This window comes from Notamacropus eugenii, chromosome 2 (assembly GCF_028372415.1).
Source record: "Notamacropus eugenii isolate mMacEug1 chromosome 2, mMacEug1.pri_v2, whole genome shotgun sequence".
NCBI lineage: Eukaryota > Metazoa > Chordata > Mammalia > Diprotodontia > Macropodidae > Notamacropus > Notamacropus eugenii.
Window position 1 is genome coordinate 192,128,887 of NC_092873.1, and position 26,608 is coordinate 192,155,494.

Consider the following 26,608-nt stretch of genomic DNA (forward strand, 5'->3'; position numbering starts at 1 on the left):
GTATATATAACTGACAAAAACATTCAATTTAGGAAAATAGGAGGTTTTTTAGGAGCATAGTGGTTGCATAAAATGAAGCCCAGGAATAAAGGATCCCAAAATGGCCTCAAGATCCAAACTCAAGGTCTTCTGTTGCTCCAGGGAGACTTGCTCATAGCAAGGGGGCTAACCCTATTCTCTCCTATCAAGTAGCTTGGTTCATTGCCCCTTCTTTCTGGGTTCAGCTATTTAGCTTCTCCTAAGTGAGACAGTGTGAGTTCAATGGATAAGGAGCCAGTCTCCAAGCAAGGAAAACCTAAGTTCAAACCCCACATCTACGATGCAATGCTGTGTGACCCTGAGCAAGTTATGTAACATCTTAAGGTCCTATGCAACTCTCTTAAAATTCTAAGGAGTAGAATAGTTACTGATCTGCATTGGCAAAACAATTCCGCCACCAGGAGTTCCTTAAACCAGTGAAATCCTAGATCCAACCCCACTTCTCTCTATTTCCCTCCCCCCTCTACCTTCCCATGGTCATAAGGAGCTCAGAGAACACGAGGGAGTCAATTTTGGAATCTGATGTCTATATACCCATTAGACATTGAAGGCAGGGACTGTCTTTTTCCTCTCTTTATCCTTATAACTTTGCACAGTGCCTGGAACATAGTAGGCACTTAATAAATATTTACTGATTCACTGATATACTATTAAGTTGAAGGGTCACAATTCTGGACAGAAGAGAATGCAGGCATATACTGCTTAAGATCATTGGAACACAACACACCATAATCTTAATTCTAAAATTTTGAAAATGCCATATTCTAAAAGTGGCCACTTGTTGGCTATTTAAATATTTCCCCAACTACTGATAAAATCTGTTATTTTAATTTCTGAATCTATATCATGTAACAGATTTACTAACTGAGGTAGGAACAACAGAAGTTTTTATGACGCTAATTGTTCGAAATTACTTTCAAATTACACCAATCTCCATCTTATGAAGAAATGATTACACAGAAATGAATATCAACAAAAATAAGTGCAAAGTATCCTTAGTAAATGAGTCATGAAAAAATAAATCTGGGTAGATTTTTTAAAAAAATATCTCCATTCATATATAATTAAACATATCTTTTTAATGAGATTAGGAAGCCCATAAAGCTAAATGATATAGAATGCAAAATTTTTAATCAAGGGTAATATGGTCCCAGTCATGGACTTTGTAGATGATCATTTCTCCTCATAAGTAATTTTAATACTTTCTATATTTATTTGAAGAATAACATTTAATTGTTAAGTAAAGTGAAACTAATGTTTTCAAGTTCTGTATGTCAAGCCAAGGGGGCAGATTATACTCTGGTTTTTAAATAGCTATAAAAACACATATTGCTAGATTAATTTCCTTTTTTCTGAATTTATTTCATTTCTTTTAATCACAAATAATATTTATACAACATATATTCTAGGAGTATCTGATGACTTTTATAGAATAATTTATTATCATCATGATTGAGGTAGTAAATGGAAAAATTCTCCCTCATTTTAAATGCAAGGGGGAACTATAGCATTCATTATAATGGTAGATATGCTGCATACCAAACTGCTGTTCTAATGTTGTTTAGTATTAGTGGTATTTTGCAGAGTCTTGACAATTAGGATGAGAACTTATAAATCCTCACCTAAAATGTTGTAATATTCATGATTTCTATTTTGGTACAATCTCTTGTCCTGTGATTTCTCACTTTTTGTGCCGGCACTTCCCTTAACTGAGACAACTCAGTCAATAAACATTTATTAAGTGCTTACTATTGATGCCAGGCACTAGGGTAAGCACTGGATCCCAAATGTGCTATGTAGATTACCTACCAGCTTCAGCTATTACAATGATCAGTTTAGTGAGAGCTACATTCTAGGACTGTGAGAATCTGCATACACTAATGCTTAATCTTATCTTGTATTTTTCCTTATATGCCTAACCGGCATAATAAGTCTCTCCTGGGCTTGAGTCTTACTTAATACAAGTCCCCCTAAGGATCAGAGACCTCCATCTGTCAGCTTAACCCACAAAGACTTACCAGTTACTCAGTGAAGAAATATGGGTCTTATTCTTTATATAGTCTCCTGTAAGGCTTGATCGAGTCTGAAAATGAATAATTTGTATTAAAAACCAATCGTTTCAATGATGCTTTTTGTTTCTAATCTGACATAAACAAAACCTCCATGTGTGTCTTTGGGTTCCCAACAAGGGCAGCATGAAATTAATCACCAATAGTGCACTGTCTGGCCAAAACAATATCAGCCTATAATTCTCGGCAACCTTTGGACGACAAGGAGCATGGCCAACCAACCCTGCATCAGAGTGTGCAAGCCTTGAAGAGTCAGCAAACTGTAAAGTCTGTTCATAGAGGACACAGAAGAACTGTTTACTGACAAGCCTTCTCTTCTGGGTGCTATTAATCTGAATTACATAAATTTGCTGAAGCGTGAATCATATTTGCATAAATTTTATTTTGAGCCCATCTCAATACATGGATTAGCCAAGTCAAGCAAGGACCACATACTCGAGTTATCTGATGCTTTTCATTGAGTTTTACAAACAAATCAGAAAAAAAAAAAGCTAGGAAAAAATATATGTGGAACAGTCTCTCTACATGGCCCTAGGGATTTCAGTGTTAATTCAGCATAAAGCAGAGAACTAATAGTATCAGAAGCATCCAATCCAAAGTACAAAGCACTTTGAATGTTTGGTGTTAAAAACTGCATGTCAGCAGATAAAGGCGGCTGACTGGGAGAGAGTCTCATTAGGAGTATAATATTCCACCTGGTTTTTCTATGTGCAAGATTAGCCCTACTGACCCAGCATCACTAAGGCATGTCTTTAGTGAGGAGCACTAGGGTTAAAGAACTGGAGGGTGTTCATCCTGGAGAAGAGGTTGGTAGCGGAGGGGGAAGAGCAGGGGAGATCTAACATGCCTTTCCTACATCCTACATCCATAGATACAATCCTACATCTCTGCCACAATGCTCTATCCTTTCACACATTTGCCTCTTGGTACCCCAGCCCCCTTTAAAGGTCATCTGAGTCACCTCCTAAATGAGGGCTTCCCTGATCCTAAAAGGGGTGAGTTCCTCACCCTCCCTCCCCTAATTACTTGCTCTTGCACATCATACTCTGTTTACATGCTATAATCTCCTTCCATGAAAAGTAGCCAGAGAAAGAACCAGGAAGATCTGGCTTCAAGGTCTACCTCTGACATGTTCTGCCTGTGTGACCTTGGATAAGTCATGTTTAGTGGCACTGTCTGTAAGTTGCAGAGGAGGCACCAATCTGCATTGGAAGATCATTTCTTTATGTGGGAGCTGTCCATCCCATTGAAATTACAGGTCCAATCCCTACCCTTATTTCCCAGAGTAGAATGCAAGCTCCTTCTGTGTAAGGATCTTCTTGTGCTCAGTACCTTGAACATAGCTGTTGTTGTTTAGTCATTTTTCAGTTGTGTCTGACTCTTTGTGAACCCATTTGGGGTTTTCTTGGCAAAGCTACCAGAGTGGTTTGCCATTTCGTTCTCCAGATTATTTTACCGATGAGGAAACTGAGGCCAACAGGGTCGAGTGACTTGCTGAGGGTCACGCCTTGTCTGAAGCCAGACTGGAACTCAGTCTTCCTGACTCCAGGCTCAACACTCTATCCACCAAATGACCCCTTGAACATGGCAAATATTTTATTAAGGGCTTGTTGAACTGAATTCAATTACCATGTCAAGAGTAGATGTCTCCTAGCACTTGAAAGGCTGTCAAGTGGAAGAGTGGCTAGAGCTATTCTTCTTGGCAAGAGGGGACAGAACTGGAAGCAAGGCGCATGGAACCAAATAGAGCCTTCATGTAAGGTCTTTAAGCACAGGCTGTATGAGGGTATTTGTCAGGTACGTCACAATAGTGAGGTTTATTTATTTATTTAATGATTTTTTTAAAAAATTATTTTATCCTCAACTTAAGAAATAAAATAAGCATTTCCATAACAATAGACTAGAAAAATAAAAAGATGATGAAATGGCAAATCTATCAAGTACAACTTGCTTTTTTAATACATGTATAACATTTTTAATACATATTACAATACATCATACATATTTAATATATGAATTAAATATATGATATATATTTAAATATATAAATTTTTAAATACATAATAAAGTTATAACGTTTGACAAGAAGGCCACTGTAGTCCCTTTCAAACTGAAGTTCTGTGATTCTGTGAGTTCTCTTGTGTGATACCAAAGAAACCCTCTTACAAGATGGCTGGGCAAGGAATTAGGGGGTACAATATTCATGTGAATGACTGGATTGGACCTCAAAAGTCTGAAACCTGTGACCTTGACCATGACTCAATTCACTGGAATGCAAACTAAAATCATCTCTCTTCTCTGTCTGCTCCTCAGATGCTGCTGAGTAGCCAACTCTTACTGCCACGGTCATATGTCCTGTCTACCCAGAGCTGTCTGCTTCTCAGCCACAACTATTTCCTGAGGGATAGAAAAAAATCAACACAACTGCAAACAAACAATAAAAAATACAAACCATGATCTCATGTTGTCATGCAATTTCTCCCCTAAATTTTGGCATGCCCAGGGTGCGTGGATGCAAAAGAAAAATTTGATCCTCTGTTTCCCTCAGCTGCTCCCCATTTCTCTTATCCTTTTCATGGCTATACCAGGTATTCCATATTTTTCCATTTCTTGCTTGGCTTTTTTGTGCTCCAATTTCCTTGCTCACTACTCTCCAGAAACTGCTCTTACGAAGGGTATCAGTGACCTCCCATGGACTAATCTAGTGATGTCTTTTCTGTCCTTTAAACTTCTGGACGCCTTTTCCGTTGTCTCTAACATTTTAATCATCATCCCCTCCAAGTCTTCCCCTTTTCTAGATAAATAACCCTGCCATTCCCTTAGGATTGTTCTTAATCATCAGATTTCTATTACCTCTCAATTTCTGTGGTTAATTCCTCCAACCCAACATGGTTAATGTTGAATTCTCTATCATCTTCCCTCTGCTCCCACATCCCTTGACTCTAACTCCCCCATGTCTATCAATGGTACAACCAATTTCTTAAGCTTCCAGGTTCAAAAACTTGAAATGAATCATCTCTGCTTCCTTCTTCTCCTTTATCCTCTATATTTAGTTGGTAAATTCCTATTCATTCATCCTTCAAAATGTCTCAGTCTTCATCATATTATATTCCTACTTAAAAGATAAATTAGCTCCCTTTACGAACAAACCTAAGTCCCACATCTTAGCATTCAAGGATTTCCATAAACTGGTCTCTTCTCTCACTTAATCAGACCTTATCTTTTGCTATTCCCCAATTCTAGTCAGACAGCTTTCTTTTCTATTCCTTTCCCATCATTCAGTTATCCTCTTATGTACAAGGTCTTATGCTAAATACAGAATGCAAAGAAAAAAGAGCACTTTCCACATGTCTGTGCTGGAGACAGTGAATAGCAATGGAAGATTTTTAGCACAGGAATGATGAAAGCATGCTTTAGAAGGATAAATTATATAGGCATCTCACAGGATTGATGGGAGGTGTGAGAAATTAACAGTAAAGAAACCTGTCAAAAGATTATAATTGGCATAGTGGATAGCGTGCCATCTTCCTGAGTTCAAACCTGGCCTCAGATACTAGCTGTCTGACCCTGGACAAGTCACTTAACTCTGCTTACCTCAGTTTCCTTATCTATAAAATGAGCTGGAGAAAGAAATGGCAAACAATTCCGTATCTTTACCAAGAAAATTTCAAATGGGGTCAGGAAGAGTCAGACATGGCTGAACTCAATAACAATACAGATACAGTAGTCTAGGACATGATATGATAAGGGCTTGACCTAGGATGGTGGTAATGAAAAGGACAGAGACATATTGTCAGACAAATTGTCAGGAATTTGGTGACTGATTAACCATAGGGTTGAGCAAGTAGCAAACAGTCAAAGATGAATCCAAGGCTTCAGGTCTGGGTGAATGGTAGAAAAATGGCCCCATTAAAAGATGATAGGATAACAGATTTAATGTGGAAAGAACCACAGAGGTCATATAGTTTTCTTGTATATGATCTGCCTAGTTGTTGGACCATACTTATGTTTGGGGTAGAAAAACATGGGCAAATTTTTAGAAATTTTACTTTTGAATTGATAGTGGATAATAAATTGGAAGTATCCTGTAGGTAGTTGGTAATGTAACACCGAAGCTTGGGACAGAGATGAGGACCAGAGTTATCCAAAGAGAGGGACTAAGGAGTTCACAAAACCTTCAAGAGTGAGGGTATCTGCAAAGAGTGTGGAATACCATGGACAAAAATTTCAGGAACATGCATAGTGCAGCGGTGGGAAAAGAAAGAAGTATCTATGAAGGGGAGAGAAGACTGGCCAAGGAGGTAAGATGAGAACCAGGGCAATGGAGGGTAAAAGAAGTCGAAGGAGGAGAGGATTATAAGGAGGAAGGAGGTGATCAAGGGCTGCACTGGGGTCCAAAGTGGCAGGGAAGCTTCTGGCACTCAGAGTTTCTTTACTGCATCTTCACCTCCATCTACCCACAGTCGAAAGCCCTCCACGTCGTCTTCCATTTAGCAGCATATTCCACACCAACCTCTTTGGGACTTTCTGGTTCTTGAGCTTTGTAATCGATTCTATGTGTGCATCACTTTGATCATACTGCTCGCCATCTTAGGAATGGCTTCCTAATTGCCTCTTAAAATAAACTAAAATGTTTCCAAGACCTTATGTCACTTAGCCTCTCTCCTTTCCCTTCCTGTTTGAATCTGCTGCTACATTACAGATTTCTGCTTTTGGCTCCTTTTAAGCAATTCTCCTTTTTGACCTCTCACTGTTTACCCAAGAGCATCTCTGAGCCTAGGATCAAACCATTCTCTTTAAATGGGAGGATGCCTTTCCATCAGCATTCCCTTGGGCCACGTATCCTACCTTTAAGACATTTTCAAGAATCATCTTTAATCTTTAAATGTCTTCGGTGTCAGGCTCTCTATTTCCCTGATTCCCCCATGAAATCATTATAGATTGATATCGCATGGTTTTAGTCACTACTACAGTAACAATAATGATGAGAGCTGACATGTATTCAGCACTTTTTGCTTTCAAATTCATTTTCATAATACCTATTTGAAGGCAAGTTATACAAGTTTCATTATCCCCACTTTCTTAATGAGGCTGGAGAGGATAAATGATTTTGTCCTAATTTCCACAATAAAAAAAGGCAAATGTCAGAGTCTGGACATGAACCCGGATCTTTCCTGTAGCACAATCGGTACCTCTGTAACGCTATCGTTAATGACCATATTGGTAAAGCTCTCCCTGTACTCGAACAACAACAAAACCTGGCTGAAGTTAAAATCCGATGGTATGACCTTTGCATTCTGGATAACAAAATAACAATTAGAACACTAAAAAAGATGAAAAAATGTAAAAGCCTGTATATTAATTGAAAATACAATTAAGCTACTAAAAGTACCAAATAAATGAAAATCCTAAGAAATCATAAGCACAGAACCCCAAGCTCTCAAATCCATAGTATTCATCGTTGCATTTTAATTTGAAATCCAAGGTCCTGGATTCAAAGCCTGGTTTTCCCACTGTCCTCACAGGGTTCTTGTAGGGACCGAATGAACCAGCGCACATAAAAGCAGACCTGCACAACTTGGCAGTAGATAGGGGCCAAAATTAAAACAGGCTAAACTTATTCGGGAAGCAGATAGGTTAAATTAAGAGACAGACAATGGTTGGTTGGTGCAGGTCCTGTGGCAAACAGGAGAGTGCCCAGTGGTGATCCTATATTTTTCATAGGCCACCAAAAATCCTTTGGCTGGCCACAAGCAGCCTGTGGGCCATATGTTGTACAGGTCTGCATAAAGAGCTTTGCAAACGTCAAAGTGCTCCATAAATGCTAACTATTCATCATCATTATCATCATCGCTGTCATCATCATCAGGCCTTGGGTACATCACTTTAACCTCTCTGGGCCTCAGTTTGATCATCTGAAAAAAGATTGAACAAGATGACCTCTGAGGTCCCTGCACTCTCTAAATCTAAAATCTATGACTATCCACCTCTGAGCATAATCGCTTAAGGACACATTCTAAAGGCTAGTCACTTCATCCTCACAAAATATTATGTAGCCATGACACAAAATTGGAGAGCAGCCCGTGCTGATCAGATGATAGATATTTTCACTGGCTCCTCTGTGAATCATGGCTATTAACAGCAGAACATCCATGCTAAATAGGAGCTATCAGTAATGTGGCACAAATTTTATCTGCCAAGCCTCACTTTTATAAACCTCTGCTATCTGCCTACTGAAGAGATACTGTATTATGGCACTGTTTACACGACCATTATGCATTTATGCTCCCTTTCAAAGATAAATGATACATTTAGAGAATGAATTGCATACAAAAACTATCTGGATTGGGAGGATGCCAAAACAAACGGCTGGCTTAACCACAAGAACCCTGCTGCTAGGGATCTTCCCACCAAAACAAAGAGGCTTACAGACCCTTCCTTTGTACATCTGTCAATCTGAACATGAAAAAAACAAAGAGTGAATAATGATTGCCTTTAGAACAAATCCTTAGTGATCAATTAAGTGTTCCTTATAAGATTATGTATGTGTGTATATGTATACTCTCCCACACACACTTATAATGTATGTGTGTGTGTGTGTGTGTGTGTGTGTGTGTATGCTTCAAAGATTCATGGTTTTATTGGTGTGTCTGTGTTCATCCTTCGTTTTCGAAGTACACCATGACGTCAGAGAAATGTTGACATGACTTGCACCATCCTCACTTTCCTCTCCTGAGCAACCTGGGTATTTCTTCTATTAATACAGGTCATAATGCAGATGTTATACTTAGGGATCTTTCTACCCCATTTAAACATTTTTATATATGAACAAGCATTTCTTTTTTTCCCCTTCTTATCTAAAAGCAAAACAAAACCCTAGAAACAAATATGTATAATTAAGTAAAATGAACTCCCACACAGGTCATGTCTAAAAAAATGTATGTTTCATTCTGCATTCTGAACCTACCAGAGATTCCTAGGATATAGGAAGCATAGTTCATCATCAGTACTCTGAAATTATGATTGGTCATAATCCTAGAGTCTTTCAAAGTTGTTTGTCCTTACAACTTACAATCCTGTAGTTTGGCAGAATAACTCAGTAGCTATTCTTGTATACTGCAAGAGTTCAAAAGGGCTTTTCTATTGCATACTGTAAACAGCTCAAAAAAAAAAAAAACCAAACAAACCCATGAGATATGCAAATTTGGAGACATCTTCCTTCCAAATGTTCGTGTAGACCATTTGTGCCTGATCTGAGACACAGCCTTTGGAGCTTGTGTTGGTCTGATCAGACAGGAGTTGGACCCCAGCAGAGTGGTGTCATTTTGCTCCTCTCTGAGCACAAAAGACAATAACCAAGTATTCAACTATGGTAGAAATTTTCCTCCTGGTTTGCTCACTTTATGCTGCATCAGTTCATACAAACCTTTCCAGGTTTCTCTGAAACTATCCCCTTTCATCGTTTCTTATAGCACAATAATATTCCATTACATTCCTATACTATTCACCAATTGATGGGCACTCTCTTCCCTTATTTCCAGTTCTTTGTCACTATGAAAAGAACTGCTCTAAATATTTTTGTATATACAGATCTTTTTTCCTGAGTTGGTGGCCTTCATAAATTGTCAGGGTCAAATTATGTTGTGACCAATACTGGTGATGAGTCTCTTAACACTTCCTTAGCTAGGATGGCTCTTAGGTGACCAATGCATAATTTTTTCTGTGTCTCTGATCAAAGCCTTTCAGTTCCTGCTTTACTAAATTAGCCTTCAAGAACTCAAGGTCATACCCAGGTGCCAATGAAGATCTTAGAGTAGTACTTAAGTAGATAATTAAGAATTTAAATATGACCATGACTAAAAAGATTAGAATTCTTAGAAATGAATTCAAATGATAAAATTTGTCACTGAGTTCACAGGAAGTCCCAAAGCTATGGAAAATACTAAAAGTAAATGAGGAAGTTCTCCTTTCCCTCTATTTTTAGACAGCTAAAAACATTTGAAATAGAAAATATCTTTGCTTCCCTTTGATGTCCTGTACACATACTGACTCTGTTGGCAAATATTTAATCTGAAATTTTAATGTCATGTTAATATAACAGACCTCAGCTAACTGTTACAAGTGTCAAAATATGCGTTTGGGTAGGAGGCGCAAATTAACTAGGACATTTTAAAAGGAAAGCATGTTAAAGGACAACAAGATTCTCAGTGAAAGTGTAAATACACTGAAGCCAATTTTCAGTTTATCAAAACTTCCACAGCAAAAAGCTCTTCTTCATTTGTAGTATAATGACACTCTAAAACAAAACAAAATGAAAAAATCAAAAATGTCATTAGAATTCTGTTTTGAATCATCTGGTCATGGCACATCTCTGGATACAGGCACAAGGGCAGCCTTTGCATTAACTCTTGATGGCCAACAGTACTGAGTCAAGTGAAATTTTTTTAATCCCTTGAGATAATATACCAAGCACTAAGCACCAAAGAGACATCAGGTAATAAAGCTATTATTACTTCTCTTCACCCATTCACCACTCAAGAAAAACAGGTCTTATACTTCATCTCTCACTCCCATCCATGCCTTTTTGCTGGTGGCTTCTCAGATCTGGAATGTACAACTTAGAATCCTTAGCTTCCTGTAAAGCACAGCTAAGGGGATCACCTCCTACTTACAAGGTCTTTTCTATTTACATTCCCCCACTGTTAAGTGTCTTTACCTTTTGAAATTACTTTATATACACTTCATATATCCAAGTACATACTGTGTCATTCCAATAGAATGTAATTTCCTTGAGGACAGGAACAGTTTTGTTTTTGTCTTTGTAACACCAGAGGCTAACATATTGTCTTACACGTATAAACAATAAACACTTCCTCAATTGAATTAAATATTATTATTACTTCCCCAAATTGGGGAGGGAGGGTGGGGAAACTTTAGGCTGCAAGTTTTCTCTTGAAGCTTTATATTTAAATCTGTTTCGATATGAAAAGTATTTTTAGAATGACTCATAAGAATGTCCCCTGGTGGGCCATTGCCACAGACCCCATCGTAGGCTAATTTCACATTCCTCTTGTCTTCTTCATCTGGAAAGAGGCACTCTGGGTGACAATGAGTATTCACTCCTCTACTTTCACATCCTGATTTCCCCCTTGCAATCTCAGTTGGCAAGTGAGGTAAAAAGGCATTTGTGAGAGTCATCTGTATAATTTTAATTAACCTATCACAATTCACAGTGAGCACCTTACACTGTTAAGAAATAAGAAATGGGAATAGGTATGAGTTTTCATTATGAAGTGTTTCTTATATTACCTTTTTTCACTTACTTCTGCTTCTCCTTTTCTATCTATAGAATATTTTCTCTTTTTTATTCTTGACTTCCTAATTCTTGGCTTTTGTTAATCCTCCCCAATTTGCTTCCTTCTGTCTAGTGCATATTCCTTTCCATCACTTACTTTTGCTTGGGGTTCCCAAATTCTATCTAGGGTGGTCTGGGGTGGAGGTGAGAAGAAGAAAACAACATGGGTGCTTACTCTACTTAGAGCCACCAACTACAAGAGACTTCTATTGAGATGGGAGGACCACCAGGTCTTACCATGTGCCCTGCCATTTTATCCAAAGCTGTGGCTTTCAGATCCCTGGGAACTGCCATTTCACCTTTTGCTGTACTCGTGACCCCAGAGCCTTACCATCCACCGTACTACTTACTTGGCCCTTAGGATTTCCAGGTTGGCCTTTACATCCATCCTACAACTGAATTCTCTTCTCTGTGCTCTCTTCCCCTATTAGAATGCGAACACCTTGAGAGTAGGGACTGTTTTGCTTTCTCTGTTTGTAACTCCAGTGTTTAACAAAGTGTTTGGCACACAGTAAGTACTTAAAAATGATTTTTTTTTCATTAATTCATTCCCTCTTTTTTTCCTTTAGCTGTAATAAAATTACAACTGAATTTCATCCTTCTTTTCTCAGCTCTTTCACTAACTTAACACTTAACTCCACTCAAAATGAATATTTATTGTTGGCAAATATGTTCTCACCACTAAGACCAAATCATAAATTCACAGAATAGTATAGTAAGAAGCAACCTTAGACAGTATCTGGTCCAATCTCTTCAGTTTATAGATGAAGAAACTGAGGCTTTAGAGAGAGAGAGGAAGTGGCATCCTCTGCCACTCCAAATGAGAGAAGTGAGATTTGAACTCAGATATGTTAACCTCAAATCTGGTGCTCTTTCTGCTGCACTCATAGCTACCACTGGCATCATGAAATTCATGTTCTCCCCACTCATGAATTTGCTCTCAAGTTTTTCTGATTCCAAACCCAGTACTTTATCTACTGTACCAAAGTGTCATTTGAAATGAACCTGGAAATTCTATAATACTCAGGCACATCTGAAAGTTTATCTTGGGCTTCTATTTATATGAATTTCACATATAAAGATGTACCTGTGAGCACTGCGAACCATATTAAAAAATGACCACAGACAATCTCTGATGTTATATTATCATGCTCATTGAGAGTTTGCTTTATGGTTCCAAAGGAAATCTTTAATGGGATATAATGTTCTGGTGTGCCCATCAGAGATAAATCTACTTCTTTGCTTCTAAATAAAATGAGGGTTCTGTTCCATAAGGCCATTTACCCATTTTTCGATCTACAGTTGTGCACAGATCTCTTCTGAAAGATTTACCTTTGGAACTAATATTAGGGCCTATGCTCCAGCATTTGCCAACTCTGGAATTTCTGCAACAACAGGATCTTACAGTTTAGAAATGACATGAGAATAGAAGAGGAAGTAAAAAAATAAAGAGTAAAGACTGTCTCACTGAAATCATCTAAGGCTTTATCTGGGGAAGCTTTATTTGTCTAATGTGCTGAAAGTTAGGAAATTATCCTTACTACTGTGTTGATTCACTACTGTGTGACTTTGACAGATCATTTAATGTCTCTGTGCTTTAGTTCTTCCAGCAGGAAGAAAAGAGGAGTGGGAGAGATAATACTGAAAGTCACAGCGCACCAATATCATTTAACTCTTCCAGTGTTATTTGTCACTCTGAATACAAGAAACTCTTCGTTAGGTCTTACTCATATCCCACCTCCTAGGCATTAAACCCATTTTCTTTTGTCTGCCCTCCAAAATAAATTATGAAGGATTTTACTAGAATTTCTGTGGATATCATGGGAGCTTCATTGGATGATGGCTGGCCAATGAGAGAGACCAAATCTCAGCACATTTTGTAAAGCCCCGGCAGTCAGAGGGAATGAGTTAGCACACTTACCCCCTGAACGGGGAAGTCTTTTCTATTTATCAAAGGGTGTGCATCTGTGGTGCCTCTCATCTAAGGATCTCAGAGAGTACATGAAACTCTTGTAGCACAATGGGAGATATTATTATCTCTGTTTTGCAGTCATGGAAGTTAAGAGGCATTTAGATAGTTTCAAAGTATGTTTAGACCTCAGTCTTTTACCAGACTCTCCCCACCCATATCAATAAGAAGATGGCAGTAACAGCCAAGGTCTTAAGAAACAGATCCTGATGGCCACTTACAAACACAGATTCGTTTTTATGCTACTTAGTTTCTCAAAGGCTTATCCTAATTCCTTTCAGGCCCATTTACAAGCATGACACGAATCAATCAAGAAAGAAAAGTTTGTCATGGACCTACCATGTGCCAGGCACTATGCTAGTTGCTGGGGTTACAAAGACAAACGTGAAACAGTACCTGGTCATAAGGGGCTTATATTCTACCAGCAGAGACAATTGCAGAGAAGGGCTGGGGATGAGAGATATTCAGAACAGAAACTGAGTGAAATTTCAGAGGCAGAGAATTGCTCATTTTTCTTTGTTGGCTCTGCCAAATTAACCCTTACCTCCTCTAAAATAGAACTTAACTCAGTCCAAATTCTTAACTAGTGAAAGCACTTAAAATTATCCTCCAAATATCAAAGAAGTACACTGGGGATTACAGGATCATAGGCTCATCAATGTAGACATGGAAAGGTCTTCAGAGGCCATTTGGGGGCTACCTAGTCTAGCTCCCTCATTTTACAGGTAAGGAAATTAAGGCCCAAGGTGGTTAAGTGACTCTCTCAACATCAAATAGGTGGTAAGAAGCAGAGGCAGTTTGCAAACCCAGCTCCTCAGACTCTGGAACAAGCACTCTCTACACTGCACTATATTGCCTGCTTCAGTTAGATAAAATGACACAAGTATGGAGGAGAAGCAGATTTATATTCTTAATAGGGAAGATTCTTTCCTTTTCCAGAAACTAGAAAACACTATGTCTTAAAATCCAAGGAGACTCCCCTACTCTAAAGTTTTATCCAATTTCCTTTCCTTAGGCCAAGATTCTTTCTCTTTTTTCCGTAACTTAAATGAAGATGACAGTTTGAATCAGTCCAGAACTTTTCATCAGTGGGACTGCTGCTTCTTCACCCCAGGTTAAAACCATGGCAAACAGCTCCGAGCTTTAAAATTCCTTCAGTAGGTTTCCCTGTATACTCTATGATCAAGGTCCTCCCTTTTCCTAACTTCCTTTCTCTGAATAACTAACCGCACCCTCTTGGTGGAAGCCTTATGAAGGAACAACATAAGATCAACATCCTGGAAATACTTGTTTGTTGACTACTTAGAACAGAGGAAATCCGGCAGTCATTTCTTCCTATTTCTCCAAATCCTGCTGCCATGTCCCTTGGACTCTGATACTGAGTCAGCCACAAATCCTTCACATGGAAAGATATTCTCTGATTATGGAAGCTCAAGAAAAGCAGAATTTACACAAGAATTAAGTGAAGTAACAAAAGTAACCCCAAATTAAAAAAAAATTATATACATATCTTCTGGGAATAGCTCCACCAGAGATGCTGTAAATATCATAAAAACAGAAGTGGTATACCATATCCTGCAGGATAAAAATCTTAAGATTACACATTCTTATCAAATACATGCATGCATACATATATATACACATGCATGCATGCATGCACATGCATATACGTGTGCACATGTACACACACATACACAGGCACGCACACACACACTGGGAGAATGCTTAAAGAATTCTGGTTGCTTGGGAAAGAACAACATCTTCTAGTCTTTTTTTTTCTGATTTCAGGCCCCTGATACTCAATTTAATCTTCTAGCTTCCCAGTTCCCTTCCCCCATCCAAACAACCTGGCCCACTGATACAAGTACTGGGGGGGGGAAAGCCTCTGAAAAAAGCCAGAACTAATGATGAATAAAGTAAGCAGAACCAGGAAAAAAAAATACACAAAGACAACAAAAATGGTAATAACAACAAAACTAAATTGGGGAAAAGATGCAACTCCCAGTTTTTGTAGCGAGTGGGGAAAGCTAGGGGTATAGAACAGTTCATATATTGTCAGACTCAGCTGAAGTGTTGGTTGGTTTTATTGAACAACCAATCTTAGTTTTCTCTTATTCCTAAGTATGCTTCACTAGATTAGGAAGGGGAAAAGGAGATACTAGGAAATAAGGCAACACAAAATGGAAAGCTACTGAAAAGAATGAAAAACTTATTCTTTTAATTAGAGTTTGAAATATGATTTCCAAATTAGCTGAAGCTTAATATTATTACCTAAAACCAGGAGAAAAGAGGTTTTAGTTCCAATTCTGCCTCTCAGTAGCTATAGACTTTCAATAAGTTCCTTTAATTTCTCTGGGTGACAGTTTCCTCTTTGGTCCTATAGACATCTTAAACTCAACATCTCGGAAACTAAATCCTTTGTCTTTCCCTGAAACCCTCCCTGATTCCTAACTTCTCTATTACTATAATGAGCAGCCCCACCCACTTAAGTGACTCAGGCTCACCACCGATGTGTCATCCCCAGTTCCTCTCTCTCACTCCCCATCTCCAATGAATGGCTAAGTATCATTTCCACTTTCATAGTGTCACCTGTCTATTTTCTCTCCTTTGACACTACCACTATCCTGGTGTAGGACCTCATTACCTCCTGCCTAGACTACTGCAGCAGTCAATTGGTTGGTCTCCCTTTCTCAAATCTCTCCCCACTCCAATCCATCCTCCACTCAACTGTCAAATTGATCTTCCTAAAATGCAGATCTGATCACAATCACGCAACTCCTGATAAAATAAATTCCAGTGGCTCTCTATTGCCTCCAGGATCAAGTATGACATCGTCTGTTTGGATTTTAGCCCTCTGAAAATGATCAGGCTCTCTCCTACCTTTCTAGTCTTCTTACACCTTACTTATTCCTAAGTATTCTGCAATCCAGTGACACTGGTTTCCTTGCTCTCCGTCACACTCAACACTCCCTCTCTGAACAGAGAATTTTCACTGTCCCCCAATGCCTGGGATACTCTCCCTTCTCATCTCCACCTCCTAGCTTCTCTGGCTTCCTGAAAGTCTCAGACAACTCCCACACCCTGCAAGAAGTTTTTTCCAGTCTTCCTTAATATTGGGTCTTCCTCTGAGGATCTAATTTATCCTGAATATATCTTATGTTTACACAGTTGGTTGCATGTTGTCCATTAGACTACGAGATCCCTGAGAGTAGGAACTATTTGTTTTTTGTCTTTCTTTATATCCTAGCACTTAGCACAGTGTAGTACATAGTAGGCTCTTCATAAAGCCTATCTGAAAAACTGACTGACTCTAAAATGAGGTGGGACTAGGTGACTCTTCCAGTTCTAGAACTTTGTCTTCTCTTTTGTTTCTACTAACCTCATAAAGACAGACACTTCACCTTGTTTCTTTCACATTATTATTCTCCTCCTTTTAATTCTATCCCCCTTCCCTTCACAACCCCAACTAATAGTCCACCTACAGGAGAGGCCCAATAAATGTTTCCTGGTCTAGTGAGTGAATCAGCTTCCTAAGGCTTTAAAAGAAGAGGTGGAATTTCAGGAATGTTTGAGGGACGGATAGGAAGACACCAAAACAAAAGCTGGATGATACACTGAAGCAAGCAATAAATGGGGATTCTGAACTTATTCTATAGTGTCAATCCATCTACCAAGCACCTGTGGTGTGTTATACTGAAGAGAAATAGGGGAAAAAGAGACAGGAGGCAGTGGGCATAGAAGACAATATAACAGGTGCTCCGAAGAAAACCTAAGGAGTGGTATAGTAGAAATAAATAGTTCACTAAAAAGATTTCTGCAGTCCTGATAGAGATAGCCAAGCCCCAAGTTCACTGTAGAAACTTCCATTTACTCATTCTCACATCTAATTATCTGCCCCTCATCCTACCCCTCAAAAAAAAAAAAAATAAGAATCCTCTGGGAGGCTTCAGTTCTGACCTGTACTTAAAATCCCAACCTTACTCACTGGTTTCCTAAGAAAGAAGTGTTGTTCTCTCTTGAGTATCCAAAGGGTCTACCTCCTACACTTTCTTGCACTGAACCTCAGGTATCTGTTTGATGGAACAGCTGTACCTAGTCAGCTGATCAAATCAGGTAGACCAAAAGCCCATTAAAAGTAAAAAAGCTTAAAGCCATAAATAAACTATCTATAGATGAATCCCGCGGAAGGATTGTTCCCCAATTACCTTGTCAAATTGGCACGATAAAAGTACTCTAAGATTAACAATTTTGGTAAACTAATTCATCTTAAGCCTTTTAAATTTAAGAACCTCAAAATCATATTTATGAACCTTTCATGTGCAATTTTAAAAGCTTTTAATATGAAAGGTCCTTCATCAGCGAAAAGAAGTTGAGGTCTGTTCAGTCATGGTTAAAATTTGAAAGGCCTGTCAGAAAGAATTACAAGAGACTCTTTTAACTATCCATAATCCTTTTATTGAAGAAATGATGTTATCAAGTCAAACTGCTCAGTAACAATCTAAATTCATAGGCTCCCCATGTAACTATAAATAAACACTGTACGTATTCTCAAATGTTTAATTATTCTTCATCTAAAGCAATACCTCTAAGGACTGTTGGCTGAATCCAGAAAAAGATGAAGCATAGGGAGAATCCTCCTAATTAAAGAAAATATATAAATGTTTTATTGATGCTCTTTAAAAAAATTGGTATCACTTCCCAATCTATCTCCTCACTCACCCAACAACAGAACCCTTCATTGTATGGCACCTTATTGGCAAAGGGGCTAATGGAAAATGTAGTTTTTCTCATCTGTAAGGTGGGTCTGAAGGACCATGGCAGGGTAAAGGGAGAGGCCAAAAGTATCAAGAATGGAAGTCTGGAAATATCCCTGAGAGGATGGGATGAAGGTGTGTAGGGGTGAGGAGGAGAGGTGCAGATACATGCCAGCACCACCAGCTAGCCAATTGCAAGGGAAAGGCACTGCTATCCTGAACTGAATATAAGCATGAGAAGTTAGAGCCTTGTCTGGCTCACTGGTTCACTTAAAAAGTAGATAACATTTGCTATCCCCGTGGGACTAGATGGATTTATCCCCTTCTCCAATGCCTGGTGAATGGACACCTTTTATCCTTAAATTTTATTTATTTACTATCTATACTTTTAAAATGGGTTAAAGATAAGTTCATTTTTATTGTTTTAAATGAGTGTTTGCTATAAAAGAGTGGACCATGCTAGGGGGAAGGACAAAGGGGACCCTCTGGACAAATAGTTGTTCATCCTTCCTTTTCAAAAAGGACCAATGACATCATGAGGTGATGCCTTGACTTGTGTGTGAATTGGATTTAAATGAGGCAGAACTGCACAGTCATCAGCCTTACTCTCTTTTCCAGCTCAAGACTGAACCACAATTCTATACTGAAGCATGCATGCGCTCTCTCTCTCTCTCTCTCTCTCAACTCAAAGCAAGGTTTCACTTGCAATAAATACATTTAAAAAAAGAAAAAAATCAATACCTTGGCATGTCTATCTCACTCCACCACATCTCTGCCAACAGGCAGAAAGTATGCCTGTGAGTTCTTTACAGTCTCAATTGGTTACTGGATTGATCAGAGTTACAATACTTTTTAATATTGTCTTCCTTTACATTATTATGTCCATTCTGCAAATTATTCTCCTAGGAACCCTTCTCCATTTTTATATAAACTTCATATTTCTTTTTCTTTTTTGTCAACTTGTAATTCTACAGTCGTATTTTATGATGCTTTGGAAAAGAGCAGCATTAAAATGGCTTGAGTGTGTCAAAATCAATTACATAGATTCTGCAGATTTCTGAAGGGCTAAACACTTCATTGAGCCCTGGAGAAAAGCAGAGGAAATGAGGGTGGGGGGTAGAGGCATCACCACTTCCAGAACAGATTTGCCATTGCCAGCATTATTAATCCAGCCCTCTATGTCACCCCACACCTCTTGAGTGTTGATGCTAGGAAGGCAGAAGCAGAGCTTGGAGTGTTAGGTAAATTATGAAATGGCTCTGGGAGTGTTGCTGACTTGTTGAATGTGAATTAACAACATAATTCATGTCACTGAGTATGAAGAACAATTACACTGGCTGAAAGAACTTTTTTCCATGGAAATCAGACGTGGCATACAAAGGACTAAATTAATTCCCTAGGAGAAATTCTGAGAGTGGGGGGGTAGGGAGGAGTTGTCTTACTAGCCAGCAATTATTCTAAAAGTTCCAAGGGCTCCCTGCCCTATTCTCCTCCTCTTTCCCTTCACCATACAAGAATTTTCCTTTTTCAAAAGGATACAGCCTTTAAAGGACTTAAACAGTTTCTTGTTCAGGTAAGAAGATCTTATGGAAGGAAATAGATGTAGCCTTTTTTTTTTTTAAAAGGGATCACATAAAGTCTGGTGATTACATAGTATGACTTTCCCATAAAATTTCTAAAGCTTTCTAAAGTCATGGGAATTTGTGACTGGTTTCTGAGTTTGATTACTTGCATCTCTAAAGCAAAAGTTGCTACTCCCTTAAACAAAGCCTTAAGGGCTTTGGCACAGGCATAGGATTGTAGAACTTTCAGGGCTGGAAGGAGCCTTAAAATTATTTTAGTTCAACTCCAACATGTTATAGATAGGGAAACTGAGGCGCAGAGAAGTCAAGTCAATTAGGCTGCAGTTATAGTTAGTAGCAGAACCAGGTCTCAAACACTCCCTGAGGAATCAGAGCCATGAAAGCTCATTTAGTTCAACCCTTATCCAGGGTATGAATCCCCTTGAAAGTATCCATAGCAAGTGATTCTCATGTCCTGGCTTGAACACTTTCAGTGACATGGAACTCACTAGTTCATGAAGCAGTCCAATTGAGACAAAATAGTCCATTCCAACTTCAGGGAGCTGTAATAACTAGGAAGTTCTTCCTTATCATCAATAACTCAACAAGTATTTATTAAACACCTACTATGTGCCAGGTACTGGGGATTCAAAGACAGAAATAAATCTCTCTAGAAATTTACATTCTAATTGGGGAGACAATATGTACACACACTGGGTGTGTGTGTGTGTGTGTGTCTATGGATGTATGTATGTGCATATGTGCAGAGAGAGACAGAGACAGAGACAGAATAAAATACAAGGTAGTTTTGAGATCAAGCACAAAACAATAAAGAAGGAAGTTGCAATTATAATGAACTAATTCTTGTTTACAAATTCTAACCAGAGGTCTTAGCTCTACTTAGTTCTAGTAAGTTCTATTCCTCTGGAATAACACAGAAATCTAATCCTTTTTCACATGACAGTCCTTTCTTCTTGTTAATACAAATTGTAATTGTTAACTTCCACCGACAAATACAGATGTTCAAATACAGAAATAAGAACACACAAAAAAAGAATATACAAAATGAAACTCCAAAATATAATCAGTGAGTGTACACACACACACACACACACACACACACACACACACACACAATTTCCGTTAGTTACTATCAGGAAGACCTGAGTTCAAATTTATCCATAGACATTTACAAGCCCCACAAGTCGGTAAGTCACTAAAGCTGTTTGCCTCAGTTTGCTCATCTGTAAAATGGGTTGTTGTTAGAATCAAGATAATAACTGTAAAGCAATCAGCACAGTGCCTGACATATAGTAAGTTCTATATAAATATTTGCACAGTTATTACTGTAATTATTCTGGTTCTTAAAAGCCCAAACTAAAAGATGTACATATTGACTTTAACAAAATCCTATACACCTAAGTTTTGTTTCTGTGATTTAAAAAACAACACCCAAAGCCCTTCCTTTATACAGAACATGTTTCTGGTTTTTTGGGGGGGGTGCTGTTAATGCTATTTTTTACTCCACAGTTAAAGTCACTGTGTTCTTTCTTTAGGTTCTACTTTCTTTATACTATTTTATTTCAATCTCATTTTAATTTTTCATATTTGTCATTTCTTATGTCAGAGTATGTAACATCTACCATAATGTGTACAGCCATTCCCCAATCATTGGAAACCCAATTTTTTCCCCTATTAATACAAAGAGTACTTTCAGGAATGTCTTTGGATAGACTTAATACTGCCAAAAAGAAAAAAAATCCTAGGTTTACTGTCCCAATAGCATGACATGATCACTTGGTCAAAAGGGCTTGTGTATTCTTGTAATTCTCATTGTTTTCCAAAAAGGCTGAGTCAATTCACAGCTCCCCAAAAGCAGGATAACAGGTACCTTTTCTGTTATAAGTACACCAACAACAAATTGTGTCATCCTTCACTATCTTTGCCAGTTTGCTAAGAGTCTGGTAGAATTACCTAAGAGTTCTTTACTGTGCACTTCTCTGATTATCAGTTTTCACGCAGTGCTGATAACTTCCAGCGGCTTCTTTCAAGAAGCGCTGGCTTGCTCAAGTCCTGGGAACACTTATTGACTAGAGATTGGTCCTTAATCTTTGAGATTTGTCAGTTCCTATTTAGAGCAATTGGTTAGCTAGGTGGCACAGTGGGTGGAGTACTGCACTAGGAATCAGGAAGACATCTTCCTGAGTTCCAATCTGGCCTCAGACACTTATTAGCTGTGTGACCCTGGGCAAACCATTTAACCTTGTTTACCTCAGTTTCGCCATCTTTAAAATGCATTCCAGTATTTTTGCCAACAAAACTCCAAATGGGATTCACAAAATGTCAGACAGGCCTGAAATGACTCAACCACAATAACACAACATTTAGAACAATCATTTCATCAATCAAGAACTACTTAAAAGTCACCGACTATATGCTAAGCATTGGGAATATAAATAAAAAAAATGAAACCGCCCTACTTACAAAGAGTTTACATTCCAATGGGAAAGATAAGTACATATACAAATGCACACAACATGAATATAAAGTGAATAAACACAAACAGGCACAAAGCAGTTAAATATAAAGTAGTTTAGAAGGAAGAACGCAACCAGTGAGATTTTTCCCCGCCTTTTATGATGGTTGCCTTTATTTTTTTGTGGTGCAAAGGCTATTTATATTTATACAATCAAATTAATCTCTCTTCAACTTTGGTGTTCAAATATTCGAAGACAGCTCTCATGTTCACACAGACCTCTCCTTCCACCATTTTCTCTTTTAAGGAATTCCTTCAATATCTCCTCCTGTGACATCATTTCAAGTTACCTCATCATCCTGATCACTCTCTCCTGATGGAGCTCCAGCCTGGGACTTGGAAGACCTGGGTTTGAGTTAACTTAGTTGTGGAATCTTGGAGAAGTAACACAACATTTCTGAGGTTTAGCTTCCTCCTTCGTAAAATAGGGAATACTTGTGCTGATGGGATGACGGGACCTGGATCCTGAATTTTCCCATATATTTCAGTAGCCCAGATCACTGGTGCCTCTGCCCCAGGCATCTGGCACATTCCAGGCCACCTAAATACTCAATAATCCCTTGGACTGTCCTTTCCTGTAGCTCTAGAATCCAGCCCAGACCACATAACTCCTTTCACTGTCTGCACCTGGCCCACCCCAGGCCATTTACCACTCCTCAGTCCCATCCAGATATTCTCACTGTCTTTTCTTGCACACAAGTATCAGTTTTATCCCTACCAAACTGCAGATTTACCAGGAATCTTGCCCACCATACTGGTGTTACAATAAAACTAGAAGACTTGAGTGGTTGAATTCTTTTCAGGCAGACCCCCCTGTATCCTTACATTTCAGGGTTCCCAACACTCCAGAACATAACAGTGCTATCTACCTGATCTTAAGTAGCTAAAATATTTGTGCCATCTACCTGATCAGATTGTTGGAAGAAAGGAGCTTTGTACATTTTTTTAAAGCACCTTGAATGCATTGTTATTGTTATTACTAATTGATACTCCTCTTAAAGTGTGGTGCCCTGAATGATTTCTCTTACTCTGGATACTGTACTTCTATGATGGCAACACGGGCCGTTCTGGCACCCACTTTTTTACGACTGACTCATAAATGCGCTTGCATCCTACTGACAAATCCAAGTCTTTTTTACACGAACCACTGTCCAGGCTTCCCTGATTCTCTGAGCCTTTCTGTGCCTTGGGTCACACTCCCATATGTACTACAGTTATTTGTGCAGCCTAATTTCCCCTAGTGGCCTATAAGTTTCGTAAGGATAGGAACAGTATTTTTGTTCAGTCATTTCAGTCATGTCTTATTCTTCGTAACCCCATTTGGGGTTTTCTGGGCAAGGATCCTGGATTGGTTTGCCATTTCCTCCTCCAGCTCACTTTACAGATAATGAAACTGAAGTAAACAGGGTTAAGTGACTTGCCCAGGGTCACACAGCTAGTGTCTGAGACCAGATTTGAACTCAGGAAGGAAGATGAGTTAGCTGCCCCTACCACATAGGAAGCACCCAGTTTGTTGAATGAATTTAAGAAGTCTGTGTGAGTTATTAGCTTATCGAGGAACACCACATCTGGTCCCTCTCTCCACCTGGGGTGCCATGTGTGTGCTATGTTTAAAGGAATATTATTTTGGGTCACATATTTTGTAAAGTGTGTTAAGGTTTGGAGGCTAGATTTTTTTTTTTCTAAATTTTCTACTTTTTTTCCCAAAACCTGGGACAAGCAGTTTTTCATTTATGATTTCTTGAAATATAGCTCTGAAAAAACAGGCTTTAAACAGGTCCACTGTGATTCAAATGGAGCTACTTGACTATGCCTTTAAACCCAAATTACTCTGGCTTTCACTGAATAGCCAACAACAGGCCGCAGCCCAAGCTCTGGTTGCTCATTGTTTGGGTTTTGATGGCTGAGTGAGTGCAAACAACAATTGTTTTCTGATCTGGCCAGAAACCCTGAGGGTCTTCCTCTCCCTCATGGACACTTTTGTGACAGTATACTAGGACATCTTTTGTCTCAATTCTTTTTCATTGAATGGTCATTGCCTCAGACAAGTAGAGACCTAGTAAAAAGCTTAAATTAAGCTTTTTCTAAATTAGAAAGGCCAAGGTCAACCTCTGCATCCCAGGCCGTTATCAATTTTCTTGACTTCTACCTTGCCACTGGACTCAGATGACTCTGGAGGACAGAGTGAGACTTTGTGATGGTTTTTGAGCAGCTCTGTCTCACTCAAATCTAATTCCTGTACAAGTCAAGACATCACCCTCATGATGTCATTGGTCCTCTTCAAGAATGGAAAACAAACAACAACAATCTGTTGCTGTCCCAAGTTCTGAAATTAGTAAATATAATTCTGCCATTCAGATATATGAATATATGGAGCTGAAATTTAAAAACTTATTAGGAAGTTCAGATCTTCATTTTTTTTACCTTGTTCATCAGTTACTACTCTAAAATAACCATCAGTCTTCATGCCCCAAATTGCTAGTCATTCAGAGAGGAAGCAAATATAGCTTATGATCACATCTTGGGCACAACTAGATAAAACAGATACTAGATGAATCCTATCCTCAGAGTTACAGGTATGCCTGAAGTATGTTTGGCCAAGTTCTGACATCATCAGGTTCAGAATAGTGTCTTTCACTGTCAGAAGGTTCTAATTAATCCTATCAGTCAACTCATGACACTTTAATAAAAATAACTTTTTTTTTTTTTAAAACAGACAGTGGGCACCAATCAGCCTTTCTAGAATAGCATGAACTTGGAATAGGATGAACCTAGTAGAAACTATTAATGAATGCTAACCCAAAATAACAGGCTAAAAAAAGCTATATTTCTGAGAAGCCAAAGTACATATACTTTTTAATGGTTTATCTGTGCTTCAATTTCAGTTTCTTAGAAATGTCATCAAAAGAAATCCTCTTCCCAAAACATAGGTTTCTTCATCTGCAAAATGAGGGGTTTGAACAAAATGGCTCTAAGGCCTTTTGGGAAATTGTTGGCATATACTATAATCTCTGTTGTAGAAAGGTGGTCAGAATTTTTAAAATCTCAAAATACCTATAAAAATGCTGACCTATTTTATTTTTTCCACATAAGTAACTATTAAAAAAAAATACAAGTTCCCATTAAATAAGGCAGTGGAGTTAAACACACACACACACACACACACACACACACACACACACACACACACACACACACACACACACACTCCAGTGATATATTACCCTTATAGGCTTACCAAGGAGGAGCTTTGCCTTTCAGGGGAAAAAAATAAATTCTTCTCCAAAATGTTTATGTCACTCCAAAGTCTTTATGAAATCCGTAACACTATCAGAACTAGCACAGGATCAGCATTCTTTTAAAATGCAAGGCTGCTTGGTAGCACCGGTTTCCAAGATACAGTACTGCTGATTAATGTTTAGTGGGGAAAATAAGCAAAATAGAGAAAACTCACAATTAGACTGAATATCAAAAAAAAGTACATATGCGCGTGCAACACACACACGTTTCGGGAACCATGATAAAAAAAACAACTCAGGAATCATGACCATCAGATCAACTCAGTCATTGTTCCTGAATCAGATGTGTCAGTCTCTGCTCCTATGGCCCCACTTACCATCCCTGTAACTTAAAAGGACCCCTGTCTGGAGAACACTCCTTATGTGTGCTATTTTCCCTCTCCCCTTCAGATTGTAAGCTCTTTGGAGGCAGAAATTGTCTTTGCTTTTAAACTGGAATTCTCAGTGCTTGGTACATAGCAAGTGCTTAATAAATGCATTTTCATCCATCCATCCAGGATGACAGTTTAAATACCAATGGGAGAGACCAAGGAAAATGGTTAATCCAAAGGACTGGTACTTGAGGCCCTCTACGATTGTACTCCAGCCTGCTTACAGTGATAGCTCCTTGTAGCAGTAGATAGAACACTTACTACTCTCAGACATTTATTAGCTGTGTAACTCTAGATAAGTCACTTAATTTGTTTACCTCAGTTTCCTCAACTGTAAAATGGGGACAATATTAGCACTTTCCTCTCTGGGTTGTTGTGAGGATCAAATGAGATAACATCTGCACTGAACACAGTCCCTAGCACCTAACAGCTGCTTAACGAATACCTGTTTCCTTATCTTTCCAAACATTTTATATTACTCTCATCCCCATTAGCATGCCAACTTCTTGAAGATGGGGATCGTTTCATTTTTCTCTCTGTATGGCTAATGCATCGTACAGTACCTTACATGCTGTAGATACTTACAAAAAAATTGAATTCAAGGAAAGATGAGAATTAACGAGGAAACAGCATAATAAACTTCTATTTATGAGT

At 38.5% G+C, this 26,608-nt stretch overlaps 1 protein-coding gene across 5 annotated transcripts in view; it reads right to left on the reverse strand.

The window, feature by feature from the left end:
- Window positions 1-26,608, reverse strand: part of FYN (FYN proto-oncogene, Src family tyrosine kinase) — a 296,371-nt gene that overhangs the window by 217,236 nt on the left and 52,527 nt on the right. For 3 of the 5 annotated variants that reach the window (XM_072637648.1, XM_072637645.1, XM_072637643.1), the window contains exon 3: window positions 2,058-2,122. The exons of the other annotated variants lie outside the window; for them this stretch is intronic. The gene's annotated coding sequence lies outside the window, so the exon portion shown is untranslated. The remainder of the gene's footprint in view (window positions 1-2,057; window positions 2,123-26,608) is intronic. 5 annotated transcript variants of the gene reach the window in all.